At 40.2% G+C, this 16,171-nt stretch overlaps 1 protein-coding gene across 32 annotated transcripts in view; it reads right to left on the bottom strand.

The window, feature by feature from the left end:
- The window catches only part of Nrcam (neuronal cell adhesion molecule), a 261,656-nt gene that overhangs the window by 186,833 nt on the left and 58,652 nt on the right, over positions 1-16,171 (bottom strand). For all 32 annotated transcript variants that reach the window (XM_029484544.1, XM_029484542.1, XM_029484541.1 and 29 more), the window contains exon 2: positions 13,742-13,897. The gene's annotated coding sequence lies outside the window, so the exon portion shown is untranslated. The remainder of the gene's footprint in view (positions 1-13,741; positions 13,898-16,171) is intronic.

The raw sequence follows: 16,171 nt of genomic DNA, 5'->3' as shown, positions 1-16,171 counted from the left end.
TAAAGCAATACTGTACTGTTTGTCTTAGAACCAAACCTAAGCTCTAGTCAGGAATGGATCCTCAAACTTGACATTCTTCACAGATAAAGTCCTAGGAATATTACTTCATAATTAAAATGAAATTATATTTAAAAAGCAAGAAAGCATGAATAAGAATCAACAGAGCCTTCCCAGCTCTCACGTAAAAAGCCTACTAATCCTAGCAAGGAGGAGAGCACAGGGAGATCCCAGGGTGGGGCTCTGGAATCATTCCTCAGTCAGTCAGCATAGTGAATCTAAGAGCTCTGGATTCATGAGATAAAAACCTCTGGACAGCTCGCGCGCTCTCTCTCTCTCTCTGACAGAGAGAATGGAGAGAGTGGAGAGAGAGAACGACAGAGACACAGAGAGATCACTGGACACACAATGCACTAGAATTTGAGAATTCAAAAAGCAAAGAACATTTCTGATAGCCTGACAAGTCAGTTTAATGAATAAAAAAGAAGAACGAATGTGAGTGAAGAAGGATGGAAGTGGAGGAAGGAATTGAAAATGCCAGGACTGTTAAAGACTGGAGAAGAAGGAAGGGAGTGGGGAATGGCTGAATCCAGCTGAGTTGACTTGGGTGAGGAATGAAGCTGATAAGGATATTTTCAGAGATGCAGCAGGTCCCCACACTGTCATCAAAGCTGAAAGACTACCTGTGCTCAAATTAGTAGGGCCTCTCGAGCAAAAATCCTCCTCGCTATAGGTTTCAGAACTCCCACATATTAAAGTCAATCTATTCAAACCTCTTAAGTAATATTTGCAAACATCTCAGGGAACAAGCTAGCATGAAGAAAAACCCAGTAGAACCCACTAGACCTGAAAGTCCAGGGACTTCAGATGTTAATTGGCATCAAATACATAAGCTAAACTCTCACCTTTAAATTAAGATGAATATGGTAGTTAAAAAATCACAGTGGAACTTTCAATGGAATATTGTGTGGCTTAACAAAAAGAAGAAAATTCTAAGATATAGTAAAAAGAAGAAAATTCTAAAATATAAGCTTTGATTGTGCTAATTATAGCAAGCCTGGAACAAAAAGGCTCCTGATTCTACTTATGTAGGGTACTCAGAGCAAGGGGATTCACAATGACGGAGAGTAGAAGGTGTGGTGTTAGATACAAGGAGGGGACTGGCTAATGGTGACATGGTTCATTTCTGCAAATAAAGAGTTCTAGAAACTGGTTGCACAGTGATGGGAATGCACGTGACACAACAGTGCTGGAGACTTGAAATGCTTTTAAGATGGTCAATAATATCTTTTCTCACAATATAAACATTTTAAGTCACAAATAAAAAGGCACTATAATTGTCATTAAGCAGTTCCAAAGGATAACAAAGGGAATTTATGGAAACAAAGAAAATAAAATGTTTAACTTTACAAAAACAAAAAAGATAAAAGATAATAAATGAGAAAAACTTGCTATTTTTAAAAGCAGAGCTGAGGAAATCACTCAAGTTATAACACCAAAGAACAATATAAGAAGAGCCATTAGAGGAAAATAAATGAAGAAGATCCAAATATTTCTAGTTAGAATTGCAAGATTTTGAGAAGAGCAAAAACCAGAAGGAGATGATGCTCAGAGGAGTGTTGGCTGAGATTTTACTAAAACTGAACAAAGATTCAAATAGGTTGGCACTGGAATCACAGTGCACTCCAGTAGGGATATAGAATAAGAAACACATAGGAATATATTATTAAGTGAAAAGAAAAAAGAAAAATTCTACGGACTTCTAAAAAGGTCTTACGGAAAACAACTCTAATGGAAAGTGCATTATTAAAGCAACCAGAAAGTAAAGATGCAATCATAACAAAGTAACAGTTAAATTCCCCAAGACATCCTCTCCCCTCTTCATATCATCCCTGACACACTACTGGTTTGAGCGCACGCACATTGGCACAAGCAATTTGAAAACTAGCCATTTAGTGGAGCATGCTCATAGCCTGCAATTAAATTCCATTAAAACTAAAACAATACAAATAAGCTTTTCGATGTGAGCAACTAGAGGCACAAGAGCATTTACGGACACATCTTCTATAATCACAGTTGATGAATAACTCGGAGGGGTACAAGTTATAGCATATACTTAAGATAGAACACTGTTATTATGAATTAAAAAATCACCTTGAATAAATCTCATAAATATATGGTTAAGTAAATATCCGTATAATATTAATATTAGGTTCAAAGTTTTGTAAGGTTAAAGGGAGCAAGCAAGGTAAATGTTACCTTGCCTATGTTGTCTGTGTTTTTAAAACTCCTTTTTACTTTATATATATACTATACTTATTTTCAAAAATAGTAGTTAATATTTTACCATTTAATTCTAATAATTCTTTATAAATAGTTGGCTGTCTTATCTTGTTTTCAGTAAAGATATTAAGTAACTTCTCCAAAGTTCCAAAGGGTAGCAGATGGTGCACCCAAGGTCAGAGTCTATGCTCCCAGATACAAGCACACTCTCATCCTTCTTGAACATATACAATATTTCATTGAAAAACAAACAAACAAACAAAGAGTGAAAAAGAAAAAAAACTCAGCATTAATATCAGTGGACCCATATCATGAAACAACCTGCAAAAAGATAAATATACATCTATACATGCACTTTGGTATAATGAGAAATAAAGTTATTTTTTGCATGCATTTATTTTTGTCATATTTTCTTCATTTTTTTCCCAACTTGTGTGTAATGAGCAGGTACTACTTTAGCACGCAGGGAAGAAAATTAACACTATTTAAAAATACTCCTGCTCTTGAACATCTTTATAGCATACACTAGTCACTTGGTAAATTGCAGAGGAAGTCTAATTACATCTTGCCTGAAAGATCAAAGACAATTATAAGAGTTACCGAGCTCCAAAAGAGTACTCTGTATCCAGCAACAAGCTGGGAACTACTTAATTCCCACTGGCCTTGCCTCAGGTTCCTTTGTCAGCCTGACTAAGATGAGTCAGGAGACACATACAGGGAACTCAATCCAGCAGTCAGAAAATGGTCTAAATAAGGAGAGATTCGCTGCCTAAGCAGCACCTTTACAAACTGAGCCTCAGAAGGGAGTGCCCTGAAGCCTGTGAAGGGAACAGGAAAGCTGCTAATTATGCAGTGCTGAACCTGCAAGGCAATCCAGGGCTGCACCTTTTGATTTCCAGAGCAGAGGAAAGGGATGCTTTTCTAGAAAGCGGTGGGGAAACACTCTATGAACTGATATGGCAGACATAGGTAGCATCATCTAGCCCAGGACACACCAAAGAAAGTTCATCCCACAGAGATCCTGGTCAGTGCTAGGGCTTAAGCATATCAGCAATGGCAGGCTTAAGGGTTAGCATCATTTTTCTTAAGAATGCTATCTATCAAAACGAAAAATACATCAGTTCTTTACAGGGAATCCAAACCACCCACTGTCAGTTTCTGTAAGACAATGGAAGAGGAGCAGTGTGAAATCCAGACTTCAACATCTGGAATCACCTCACTCTCCTCTACTCAGTATCATGTGAATTAAATCAAATCACTAAATCACTGGCTCCAAGCATTGCCTCACAGCTTATAAAATGGACACAGTTATAGTGGCTACACAACACACACACACACACACAACCTGTGTCTTCTCAGAGTTATACAACCTCGGAAAATCCTCTTTCCTGACTCAGGACCTTAACCACACAGTATTGATGAACAGATCAGAACTTTAATCCCAGCCTTTAACACTGGGGAGGCAGAAGCAGGCAGGAAGATCTCTAACTTCTAGGCTAGCCTGGTCTACAGAGTGAGTTCTAGGACTGCCAGAGCTACATGGAGAAATGGTCACAAAAACAAAAAACAAACAGAAAGGGGGGGGGGGAAGGAGGGAAGGAGGGAAGGAAGGAAGGAAGGAAACCAATTATAAAATAGTAGCTTGTAAGGGAAGCGATCAATGAATATTCATGAAAACAGCTATCCAGAAGTAAAGACAAAGCTTTTTTTTTTTTTTTTTAAGGCTCTTTTCTTGTCTCTTTAAAGTGAACAATGAGCAAAAGAAGAGGAAGCAGCAGGAGAGCTTTGAGGTTGAAAACAAGAAGTCAGAGCTTGGCTATAATGGACTGGAGGGACCACTGGAGACATATGCCCTAGAATGCTAAGGACTTGACTAGCTTCCACCTTTAACAGTCTAGGGCAGTTGTTTGACTCCTATAGTATAGATTTCATTCTTGGTTTCCTACCCAAAGATAAACAGGGAGTTTAAACCAGAATCAAGATCGAGAGCTTTAGAATATATGTCTTTCAATGAAGCTGAGAGTCAAGGAAGTAAATCAGAGGTAGATCAGCTTGTGCAAGATTCCCTCACCAAATAGAAAACAAATAATGAAGTACAGCCCTGCCCCCACCCCACCCCACCCCCACCCCCAGAGACATGGTTTCTCTGTGCAGCCCTGGCTATCCTGAAACTCAGTCTGCAGATCAGGATGGCCTCAAACTCAGAGATTCACCTGCCCTTGCCTTCTGGGCCGGGATTAAAGGAGTGTGCTTAAATTTTACTTCCAGATTCCACTAATGTTTGAACTTCTGAAAATTAAGTGCCATGATGCAGTTACTGAGATATGGTGTGGAAGTGTTAGTTTTGCCTTAACATAAAGCTGATGAGGGGCAGGGCAGATGGATGGTCCATCAGGGAAATCACTCATCCTGCAAGCCGGGTGGCCTGTATTCAATTCCTGGAACCCATGTTAAAAGCTGAATGCTGTAGTACCCACATCTGTAATTCAGCACACCTGTGGGAAACGGAAGGCAGAAAGGAGAATTGCCCGGAAGCTCCTGGACTAACTAGCCTCTCATATGAATCTGCAAAAACAGAGAGAGACCTTGCTCAAAAACAAGGAGGGAACGTAGGACAGACTCTTGAAAGTTGTTGTCTGACCTCCATACTCATGCCATGATATGTATGCACCCACAACACACACACACACATACACACATACAAAGGTGATTAAAGGTACTTGCTGCCAAGCCTGATGACTTGAATTTGATCCCAGAACATACATGGCAGAAGGATAGAGCTCACTCCAGCAAGTTGTCCTCTGACCTTCATACAAATTCTGAGCGTACGCTCACCACCTCCCATGCATGAATCCACACATTTGTACAAGCAAATAGATGTAACTTTTTAGAAAGAAAAAGCTGATTAATAGTCAAAACATTGTTGCAGTGCAAAAGCTGGGATGGAGGGGCAGAAATTGGGAGGGGGTGGAAACATATCCTAGTGAGTTGGAGGATTTAAAAAATGACTTAGAGGCTGGAGAGATGGCTCACAGATTTAAAGCACTGACTGTTCTTCCAGAGGTCCAGAGTTCAATTCCTAGCAACCACATACATAGTGGCTCACAACCATCTGTAATGGAATCTAAGGCTGTCTTCTGGTGTGTCTGAAGGCAGTGACAGTGTACTAATGTATATAAAATAAATTAATCTTTAAAAAATAACTTAGACCAAATTTAGACTTTTAAAAGTTTGAAATCAACTACCATATCTCTGTGAAACCTCTTCCGGTAAAAGGATTTGACATGTGAGATTTGAAGGTAGTAACAGAAGTAAAAAACGACTCCTTCTTCAATATAGAACAGAGACTTCAACTCTTAAGAATACAGCGTTTTCCCAACTTTAAAGTATACATGAATCCCAAAGATTCTTGAAAACATGCATATTCTGGTTCAGGAGTTCAAAGGTGGAGCTGAAAAGCTTAATTTTTAACAAGACCAGGGTGGGTGAAACCCAGGCACTGGCATTTAGACCACACTTGCAGAAAGCACAACTGTTGAAACTAAAGCAGAGCTACCTGCTGTCATAGCTGTGTCTGCTGGAGAGGGCATCTCCACCAAGTTTTCTTATTTAGCAGATACAAATTATTCTGATTTGATTTTTGATGATTTGTTACAAGCTAGAGTTATCTGGGAACAGGAACACCAATTTAGAAAATGTCCCCTTTCGTTTGCCCATAGGCAAATCTGGAAGGGCTCAGCCCACTGTGGGCACTGCTATCCCTGGGCAGGTGGTCCTGGAACTATACAAAAGTGAGCTAAGCAAGCCATAAGAAGCAAGCCATGAGGAGCAAGCCAGTAAGCTGGGTTCTTCCTTGGCCCCTACTTCAGGTCCTGCCTCCAGATTCTTACTTGAGTTCCTGCCCTAACTTCCTCCATTGATAGACTGTGAAGTCTAAGCCAAATAAACCCTTACCTCCCCAAGTTGTTTTTGGTCGTGGTGTTTTATCACAACAATAAGAAGCAAACTACGGTACTACTTCATCCTAGGGTATCATGAAACTGAACATAGACAATATGCCACACTGTTTAGTGAGAGGCAAAGATAGTATTTGATAGAAAGAAGGAACTGACCCTACAAAGATGTGCTCTAACCTCGCCATGTGTGTCCCCTATATCATTTAAATATTTATATGCATATGTGTATGTATGTGTGTATATATGCATATATACATATCACACAATAATTTTTAAAATCTTAGAAGAATCTAAGACATTATTTTAAAAGACTGTATGGAATAGAGACTCTCTGATGAATGGCCCTTAGGGAGAGATGAAACCAGGCTTAAACCTTAATCCTGTCCTTTGGCAGTAAGCAGATGCTTTGATCACTGTGTGAGTACTCAGGATGTGAGAGGCCAATTTTATTTTCAGTCCTGTTGCTAAGTTTTGTTTCCAAAGTACCGATATCTTCCTGTCTGGATGTATCAGACTGAAAACATACATCTGAGATCGAGTACTTATATTACCTGAGAGGGCAGATGTTACTGTGAGTTCAAGACCGCTTTCTGACTCAGTGTAACAGATGCTCATCTCTATAGGGGAGATGCAGAAACAGGTCACACTGCATGATTAGAATAACCAAAGGTGGCTTTATAGAGGAGTAGCATGAGCTTCTGCACATGCTCCGGAGGAAAGAGGTAGCTTAGCGAGCATGAAAGTAGCTTAGGAAGAGCAAAGGCAATGCTGAACAACGTCCCAGCAAGGACATGTGGATGAAAGTGTTACTTGTGAGGACATTTGCATTGTCAGACATGGGCTGCATACCCAGAGCAAGATAATATTAAGATACTGAGGCCATGTCCACTGATGTGGTCTCCTTGCTTCATGAAGCATCATTTAATCCTCAATCTTTCCTTCTGGATTTCATTTTCCAAAGCATATTAAAGGATGCAATTGCTTCAAGGTGACTCTTGACTCAAACAAATAGTAATGATAAGGTTGACTATAAAGAAGAAATTTAGCTATATTTTTCTATTTTAATAAGGACTACCAAATTGTTTCAAAGTTTTTTTGTTTTGTTTTGTTTTTTTGTTTTTTTGAGACAGGGTTTCTCTGTATAGCCCTGGCTGTCCTGGAACTCACTTTGTAGACCAGGCTGGCATTGAACTCAGAAATCCACCTGCCTCTGCCCCCCTGACCTCTCCAGCAGGTCCAGTTATTCAAGGGTTTCAAGGGGACCTTCTCCTAATAACCAAATGGGGGGGGGTAGGGAGAGATGGACACCAGGTGCGAGGAACGACACAGAACCATTCTGAATTGCATCAAGGTGTCACTGTATTAGCAAGGCTCAAGGCTTAAATGCACAAGCAAAAGGGAAAGTACTTCTCAGCAGGAGGAATGGGGCAGCAGAAATGCACAAGCAAAAGAGGAAGTACTTCTCAGGAGGAGAGATGGAGCATCAGAAATTTTTCTTTTGGCTACTACACAGGGAAGCAGGAACTTGGTGGTATCAGGGTACATCTTGAGGTCAGGACATCTGGTGCTGACTTAGGGCTGGAACAATCTGTGGTTGTTCTCAGAGTGGTGTGTCGGTGGCCCGCTTTTGACCCCCTTTTCTTCTAGCGGGGAGAGGCCCAATTCAGAGATCAGGATAATTGTGTTGTCTTAATAGCTCCCAACACCCCCCAAGTGCTGGGATTGTTTCAAAGTTTAAGATGGAAGTGTATATATATTGGCCGGGCGTGGTGGCGCACGCCTTTAATCCCAGCACTCGGGAGGCAGAGGCAGGCAGATTTCTGAGTTCAAGGCCAGCCTGGTCTACAAAGTGAGCTCCAGGACAGCCAGAGCTATAAAGAGAAACCCTGTCNCNAAAAAACCAAAAAAAAAAAAAAAAAGAAAGTGTATATCATTCATTGCTATCTCTTTAGCCATTGGATAGCAGCTCTTAAAAAGGTAGAGCCAGCAGGAATGGCTCATTAGGGCATGAATCCAAAATAGATGCCAAGGGGATAATGAATCCAGCTTATATGATGGAAAAATGCAAAGAGTCATTAATTCATATTATGCTACATTGCTCTTCTATCACCTACAAGAAAAACAAATTCTCTCACCACCACTCTCATTTCAGCCTGGCTAGCAAGACACTGGCATAATAGCTGAGATTCAAAAGTTAATAATAAACCTGAATAAGGAATAATTTTGAAAGTACCCAAACAACAAAAGGCAGTGGAGAGTAAAAATTCAAATGTTGCAGGATGTTATCCGATTAGAAATTTGATGGAGCCATTGTCCTCCATCAAAATGGTGCAGGAACTGCTGATGTGATGTCTATGATCTCTACGGTAGGATTGAGTTTGCACCAAAAGTCAGTGGCTCAGCATTTCCTTTCTTCTTTATAAAACTACACACAACACAGGGCACTGGATAATAAATTTAACTGCTAGAAATTACTTGAGCCTGTTGAAATACTGCCCACTCGGAAGTGTCACCCTGCCAACTCAGCCATGACTTCTGTTTTCCAACCATTTGTCTTTCAAAATCTTCTTTCAGAATCCTATGTTAGGAGGACAATCTGGAAGCTTATTTCCAACTTTAAATATGTTTAAGTGCCAACTCCAAAATGAACATAAACCCTACCCATTGGTTTTGTTGCTATGGCTTTTGGTTTTTGTGTCTTCTTCTTCTTCTTCTTCTTCTTCTTCTTCTTTTCTTCTTCTTCTTCTTCTTCTTCTTCTTCTTCTTCTTCTTCTTCTTCTTCTTCTTCTTCTTCTTCTTCTTCTTTTTGATTTTTGAGACAGGGTTTCTCTGTGTAGTCCTGGCTGCCCTGGAACTCACTCTGTAGACCAGGCTGGCCTCGACCTCAGAAATCTGCCTGCCTCTCCTTTGTTTTTAATACATTGGTACTTGAAGCACTCACCCAGAATCAAGGCAGAAAACAGTCACCCACCCTGCTGCATTTTGTGCTTCCCTGATGCTAAGACACTACCACCATGAAGCCAGATAGCAATAGCTAGAGCTAGCTTCCCTGTTCACAGTGCCAAGCCATCTTATGCTCAATCTACAATAGTTTCCACATCTGTTCACCCCAGTTGTGATGGTTTGTATATGCTTGGCCCAGGGAGTGGCACTATTAGGGAGTGTGGCCTTGTTGGAGTATGTGTGTCACTATGGGTATGGATGTTAAGACACTCATCCTAGATGCCTAGAAGCCAGTATTCTGCTAGCAGCCTTGAAAGGAAGGAAGATGTAGAACTCTCAGCTCCTCCTGCATCATGCCTGCCTAGATGCTGTCATGTTCCCACCTTAATGATAATGGACTAAACCTCTGAACCTGTAAGCCAGCCCCAGTTAAATGTTGTCCTTATAAGAGTTGCCTTGGTCATGGTGTCTGTTCACAGCAGTAAAACCCTAAACTAAGACACCAGTTCCTACTGCTCTATACAATGTTGCCAAGAAAACCTGCAAAAGCCACTGCCTCTCAGAGCTTGCTTTCCTTTTCCTGTTTCCACTCAGTTCTATAGACAAACCTCATAAAGGATCTATGTTTAAGAGGGATCACATGAATGTATCTGCGACTTGGAAGTATAAGTGTGAGGGAGGAAACAGAAAAAAAGAGACAGAAAAGTCGAAGAGGGTGAACCAGGGAGGAATAGCCCCATGCACTGCACATCGCAGTGGAAACCCCTTTCCCTATTGCCAGCCATAGCATGACTGAAACACGTTTCACACACCCCCCATGAGTCACATCCCACTGCTCTGGTCAAGAATGGTCAACACTAGAACACCACACAGAATAATTCATTGTCTTCACGACCACCTACTACTTGCATGCTTATGCCGTCACTCTGAATCAGAGCAACTGAGCTTGTTCACAGATTCATTTTCTATGCATAAAATCCACGGCAGACTTTAGGGTAGCTGAGCAAATCAGAAATGTTTTCTGTTTATAACTATTAGTTCTGAAAGCACTACTATTCTTTTCAAACTAGAAATTAAACATAGGTGGTTTAGGGTTCTACTGTAGTGGTAGAACCAGAATAGAAAAACAGAAGATAACAGAAAGAAAGCCCAGGTTAAAACTACAAAGAACCGTAAAATTAAAACTATAAAGTGTTAACCACAGTCTCATGTTTTAAAGTAAAATATATTTGGTCAATCTGGAGTAACTAACCAATGTAATTGCCATCAGTGTATAAAGCAGTTCTTGGTTCTTGATTAAATTTTTTTAAATGTCTGGATAATTCATTCTATGCAATTCAACAAGATTTGGTTAGGGAGGGAGGGAGAGGGAGAGAGAGAGAGAGAGAGAGAGAGAGAGAGAGAGAGAGAGAGAGAGAGAGAGAATGAATATGATTCTGGAGGAAGGCCAGAATGATTCAAGAAACCCAGTCACTGGTTCCAGCTGCTAGGATTAAAGCATTTATCAAATTCTGCCTTAATTTCATTTTCTGTGTTTGAAAATGAAAGTGATAAATGAGCCGATCCTGGAAAGATGATAATGAAGTGGACTATAAAGACTACAATGGTAAGGTTTTGTAATTCCCCAGCACATCTTAAGAAAATTAGTCATTAAGCTAATTAAGGCCATAGTAATTCAATAAAATTAACTCAAAATAGCACAATTGTAAGTATTATTTGAATTTAAAATTCTTACCCAAGACATTCCCTCAAAGAAGGCTCTGAGTAATAAGTGCCTGCAGTCTAACTAGGGGAGACTCACTCTCAAACACTGGGGCCTCTGTTATGACAGATCCGTCAACCATGATCAGATTGGATGCTAGGAATACCAAGGGGTGGACTCAGTACCACCCTACTGAAGCATTCAAGAAAGGCCCTGAGTCTCCTATAAACAATGCTCAAATACTTCACAAGGCAGTGGAAATGAGGAATTGACAAGAGACCAGGATAATTAATATTAAAAAAGAGTTATACTTGGGCAAATGGCACTAATTGAAATGGAGAATGATACTGAATAGCAGCACTCCTAAAATGTTGGGGTTTGTTGTTTGTAAATAGAGTTTAGAAGTTCTTTTTTTTTTTTTTTTTCAAACTAAAAGGGCTATCAATTTGGTTCCTAGGAAACAGCTCAATCTATGATGCCATGAAAACAAAACCTACGGTGACTTATATAAATGAAACAAAAACAACAAATAATGTTCAAATGGAAATTGATAAGATTTTGGGCCGTGTCTTACATATGTGGACAAATTATATTGAACACTTAAGTATTGAATTACATTTTAAGAAACTGTAGTTGCTGCCTGCTTGGGATCTTTTTACTTCTTCTTTTTTTTTTTTTTTTTAAAAAGATTTATTTATTATATGTAAGTACACTGTAGCTGTCTTCAGACACACCAGAAGAGGGAGTCAGATCTTGTTACGGATGGTTGTGAGCCACCATGTGGTTGCTGGGATTTGAACTAAGGACCTTTGGAAGAGCAGTCGGGTGCTCTTACCTGCTGAGCCATCTCACCAGCCCCCTCTTTTTACTTCTTTTCAGTTTTTATATTTTGTGATATTAGAGATGACCCCAGGGTTCCATAGATGCAAGGCTAGAACTCTTCTACTAAGCTGGATCCCTGGACAGTGGATTCGAGTGCATGTGTCTTTTTAGCTATAAAGCTAAGGTGAGTGGCTAGCCTGTGGGCCTGTAGGGGCTGGCTTATTACCTTTGTAATAAGAGGAAGTCAAGCCATCAGGGCCTCGCCATTGGAGATGATTTGGGATCCTAGCCCCTTCCCTGCTCTCTCTGCTTTCCAGTCACCCTGAGATTTGCAGCTTTACTCTACCATGTGCTTGTCATCATGACCCCCTGCTTCACCCCAGACCCAAAAGCAACACAGCCAGGTGACCATGGACTGAAACTTTGAGCCAACCAAATCTTTCTTTCCTCTGTGTAAGTTGGCTTCCCCAGGCTTTTTATCACAGCAACAGAACACTGACTTAAGCTGGCCTACAACTTCAATGTTTCTAGACCCAGTTTCCCCCTTTACCTCCACTTGATCCTTCCAGCCACCTGGTAAACAGTTCTACTCAGACGTCCCCACCTGCCTTGATGCCCTAGCTTCTCCAAAGTATTCTGCTTTCACCTTTTAACCATCATGTTCTTAGCCATCCCAGTCAGAAACTCCAAAGTCTTAAGTCCTGATTTTTCCTCCTCCCAAGAACAACCAGTCTTCAAATCCAGCGTATTCTCACTTCTTCAAATAATGCTGTTGTTCTGTTGCTTACTGCTGCTATTCAAATTCTATTTCTCGAAAATATTCCCTAGACTATTCCAAAATTAGTCTATCCTTCTTCCAGTCTTACTAACCCCTCTCACATCCTCTTTACTCACTCCAGAGTAACACACCTAAAATGCTCACGAGTTTCAGCTTAAATCTTCTCAGAGTGTCTGGGCTTCCCTCACATCATACATACACACACACTGGACCTTAAGGTTTCACATTGCCATATAATTCCCTGTTTTCCTTTTGGGATTCACAACTGTATGTACCCCTCTGCTCTGGCCTGTGGCATCTTTTCCACCTCTGCCACTTATATCTCATTTTTGATCATCTTTCAAAAGCCACTTCATCTCCAGGAGCCTGCTTCACCGTACACCATCCTCCAGATCTGAGATGCACTTATGCCTGCTGCAGGCTTTAATGTACTCCCAATATGTTCACAACCTACTGGACTTGTCATTCTCTTCTTTTTAACGGATCTACCTATAGTTACCTTTAACATTTACTATAAATGTCTATCTATATTTAACATTTGAGAGATATTGGTTGAGGGTTCACTATCATTGTTGAATGAGACCATAGCAAGCAAGTTGATAAACTCTGGAAGAAAAGAATTGAAATGTTGGATAGTATATTGGGGGACAATGAATATTTAGAAATAATACTGAAAGATTTTATTATGTAAAGATATTTGAGCTTATAATATGCCTTTATGTAAACTAAACCATGTGAGCTTGGAAGGTCAGAGACAGCAGGCATAAAGACCAACACTAGCTACATAACAGTTCTCAGAAATAGAGCACTACTGCTGTGTTTTGATTGCTTGATTTTTTTTTTTTGAGGGTGGAGTTTTTGATATTTAGACACAGGCTCACTGTGTGGTCTGGCTGGCCTGCAGCTATGTAGACCACACTGACATTTAGCTCACAGAACTCTGACAGCCTCTGCCTTGAGTGCCAGGACAGAAGCTATGTCACCACACCCAGCTAGACTGTGAGTTTTGTTGCTGTTACTTTAGTGATGCGCTTAGAAGTGTATATATGTGCTCAAATACATCCTTCTAGATCTAAGTTTCACTTAAAATAACTTCCAATTCATTTACCACTAAAAATTCTTCCCCAAAGAAAATCTCATGGTCACACACAGAGAATTCTCAGAAATGGTTCCCCATTCATTCTTTGAAGAAATGGATTGTGGCAGACATACCAGTCAATTTAACTACTAAAGACAGAAAAAGAAGCCACCCACTCTTACCTTCAGAAGATCCTCAGGGTCAAGAACCTCCAATGCTTCCCTGATTTCTCAAGTCCACCTTTTCTCTGGGTAATGTCAACAGCTGAAAGCAGCCTTGGTAAAAAGCCTTCAGCAAGCAGGGGTACTGGGTTTCACTGGAGAGTAGCACAAAAATTCCTGAGAAGGAAAAAAAAAAAAAAAAACCACAAAGGAATGTAAACTCTTGGGGGCCAGTTCATTCTATTAAGTTGAGTTTCCTTTTATTATCCACCTAAAATAAACAAGGGAACTTGATACATATGAAATTTTGTGATTAGTTTCAATGGAACATTATTGCATTTACAAGCATTAGTAATTCTAAGAACTTTAAACAATTTAAGGGACAGGAATAATGAAAAAAGGTAACTTAATTCCAATTACATTTCAGTGCAGCAGAGAAATCTGAAATACTTCTCAACAGAAGCACACAACTGTGCACATGAATCAAAAAAAAGAAAAAAAGTACCTGCGCTTATTCTTCTCTACTACTACATGGTAATGCATCATGGTTTACAAACACCTCAACACACAAACACTTCTTTCTGAGAAGAATCTAATTCAGGCTGAAAAGAGCAAACAATGAAGAACTCAGCGTTTGATCAAGTCTGACAGTGTCAGAGAGTTCAGCCATGCAATTATGTTTCAGAGTGGGCTTTGAAGGTGATAAGGAAAGATGGCAACCGGGAATAAAGGGGTTGCTGAGCACACTGTAGACAAAAAAAAAAACAAAAAAAAAAAAACAAAAAAACAAAAAAACAAAAAAAAAATTAAATACCTCATTAGGCAATGTGGAATTTAACAGAGTAAAAGCTGAGTTAAATGGAATCCACCAAGCAGGAATGCTTGGATAGTGTATTTCTCTAATACCTCTCTCTTATGAGAAAGAAGAAGAATTACAGACAGGATTGTTTAGAAAGCTGATGTTGGGGGCTGGTGAGATGGCTCGGCGGTTAAGGGCACCAACTGCTCTTCCAAAGGTCCTGAGTTCAAATCCCAGCAACCACATGGTGGCTCACAAACATCTCTAACAAAAATCTGATGCCCTCTTCTGGAGTGTCTGAAGACATCTACAGTGTACACCCATATAATAAATAAATAAATAAATCTTAAAAAAAAAAAAAAGTTACCAGAACGGCAGCCCAGAGAGAGACTAGCTGAAGCTGGAAGTTCGAGCCCCTCTATCACCAATAGTATGAACTTGGGCTTGCTAAGTGTTTCTCAACTCTAGCTGCACTCTAGCACTCTAGGTGGACATAAGAAGAAAAAAAAAAAAGACTGATAGTGTGGGCAGGCTGGGAAGGTAGCTCAGTAGGAGAGCAATGCACAGTGAGGCACTGGGTTGCAATGTTCAGAACCTTATTAAGCTACACATAATAGTCGGTGTCTGCCATCCTAGAACTCCTACAGTGATGTGGGAAGTGGTGATAGAAAAATCCCCACAGTCTTTCAACCTAAACCTGGCATATGTAGCCACAGACAAAAGCCCCTGTCTCAAATAAGCTGCAAGACAAGGGACCACACTCCGGACTGTCCTCCGACCTTGTCGTCTATTTGTCTGCTCAGTGACAACTCACTCTTACAATGGAAAGCAGATACAGAAGCTTCCCCAGTAATTTTGGATTTTGACTGCATAAATAAGCAATGTCTGTTGTTTGTTAATGAGGGTTAGTGTTTTATGGAGTGATTGGGCAAGGCTGAATATTGACTACTGAATACTGCTTCACGGCAGACTATTTTCAGAAGAGTCATCACCAAAATCTGCCCTACAAGACTCAGTCCGTCTGATGTCTGAATTTAAATGTGGCACTGGAGTCTCTGGAATGCCCTCTGCAACAGCTTCAGACAATACACCTTCTCAGACTTATCTCCCATCAATGGAAAGAAGGATCTGTGATGGCGTTTGCTATTACACCTCATTTATACTACGCAAATGATTTCCTTTCTTGAAGGCATTGCTACTGACTAGAACAAAATCTAATTTATAAATATTTCACACGTGAAATTGAATTTAGTTAAGAAGCTAATGCAAAACCATTTCTGTCTCTGACATCCTGGGCATATTTTAATTCCATTGCATCACAGTTATCTCTAGAGCTCTTTATAATATTAACATAAAAGAGTGATTTTCATTAGACAGTGCTGGAAACAAACAAAAGAATGGTAAGAAAAGTAAAATAAAAACCCAGGTTTCAGGAGGCTCCAAGGTATGGAGCCTAACCATCTCTCTGTCTATAGTCCATCCCATGTTGAGAAATTCACATAGAGCTGAACTTCTCATGCTATATCTGTACCGCAGAGGAGTAAGATTCAAACTAGTGTTCAAATATAAGCATCCCAATCATATCCCACTGTCAAGAAAGGAAGAAGAGAGAGAGAGGGAAGGGAAGGGAAGGGAAGGGAAGGGAAGGGAAG

Source organism: Mus caroli, chromosome 12, assembly GCF_900094665.2.
Source record: "Mus caroli chromosome 12, CAROLI_EIJ_v1.1, whole genome shotgun sequence".
In the NCBI taxonomy this organism is placed as follows: domain Eukaryota; kingdom Metazoa; phylum Chordata; class Mammalia; order Rodentia; family Muridae; genus Mus; species Mus caroli.
This window is presented reverse-complemented; position numbering and strand designations above follow the sequence as displayed.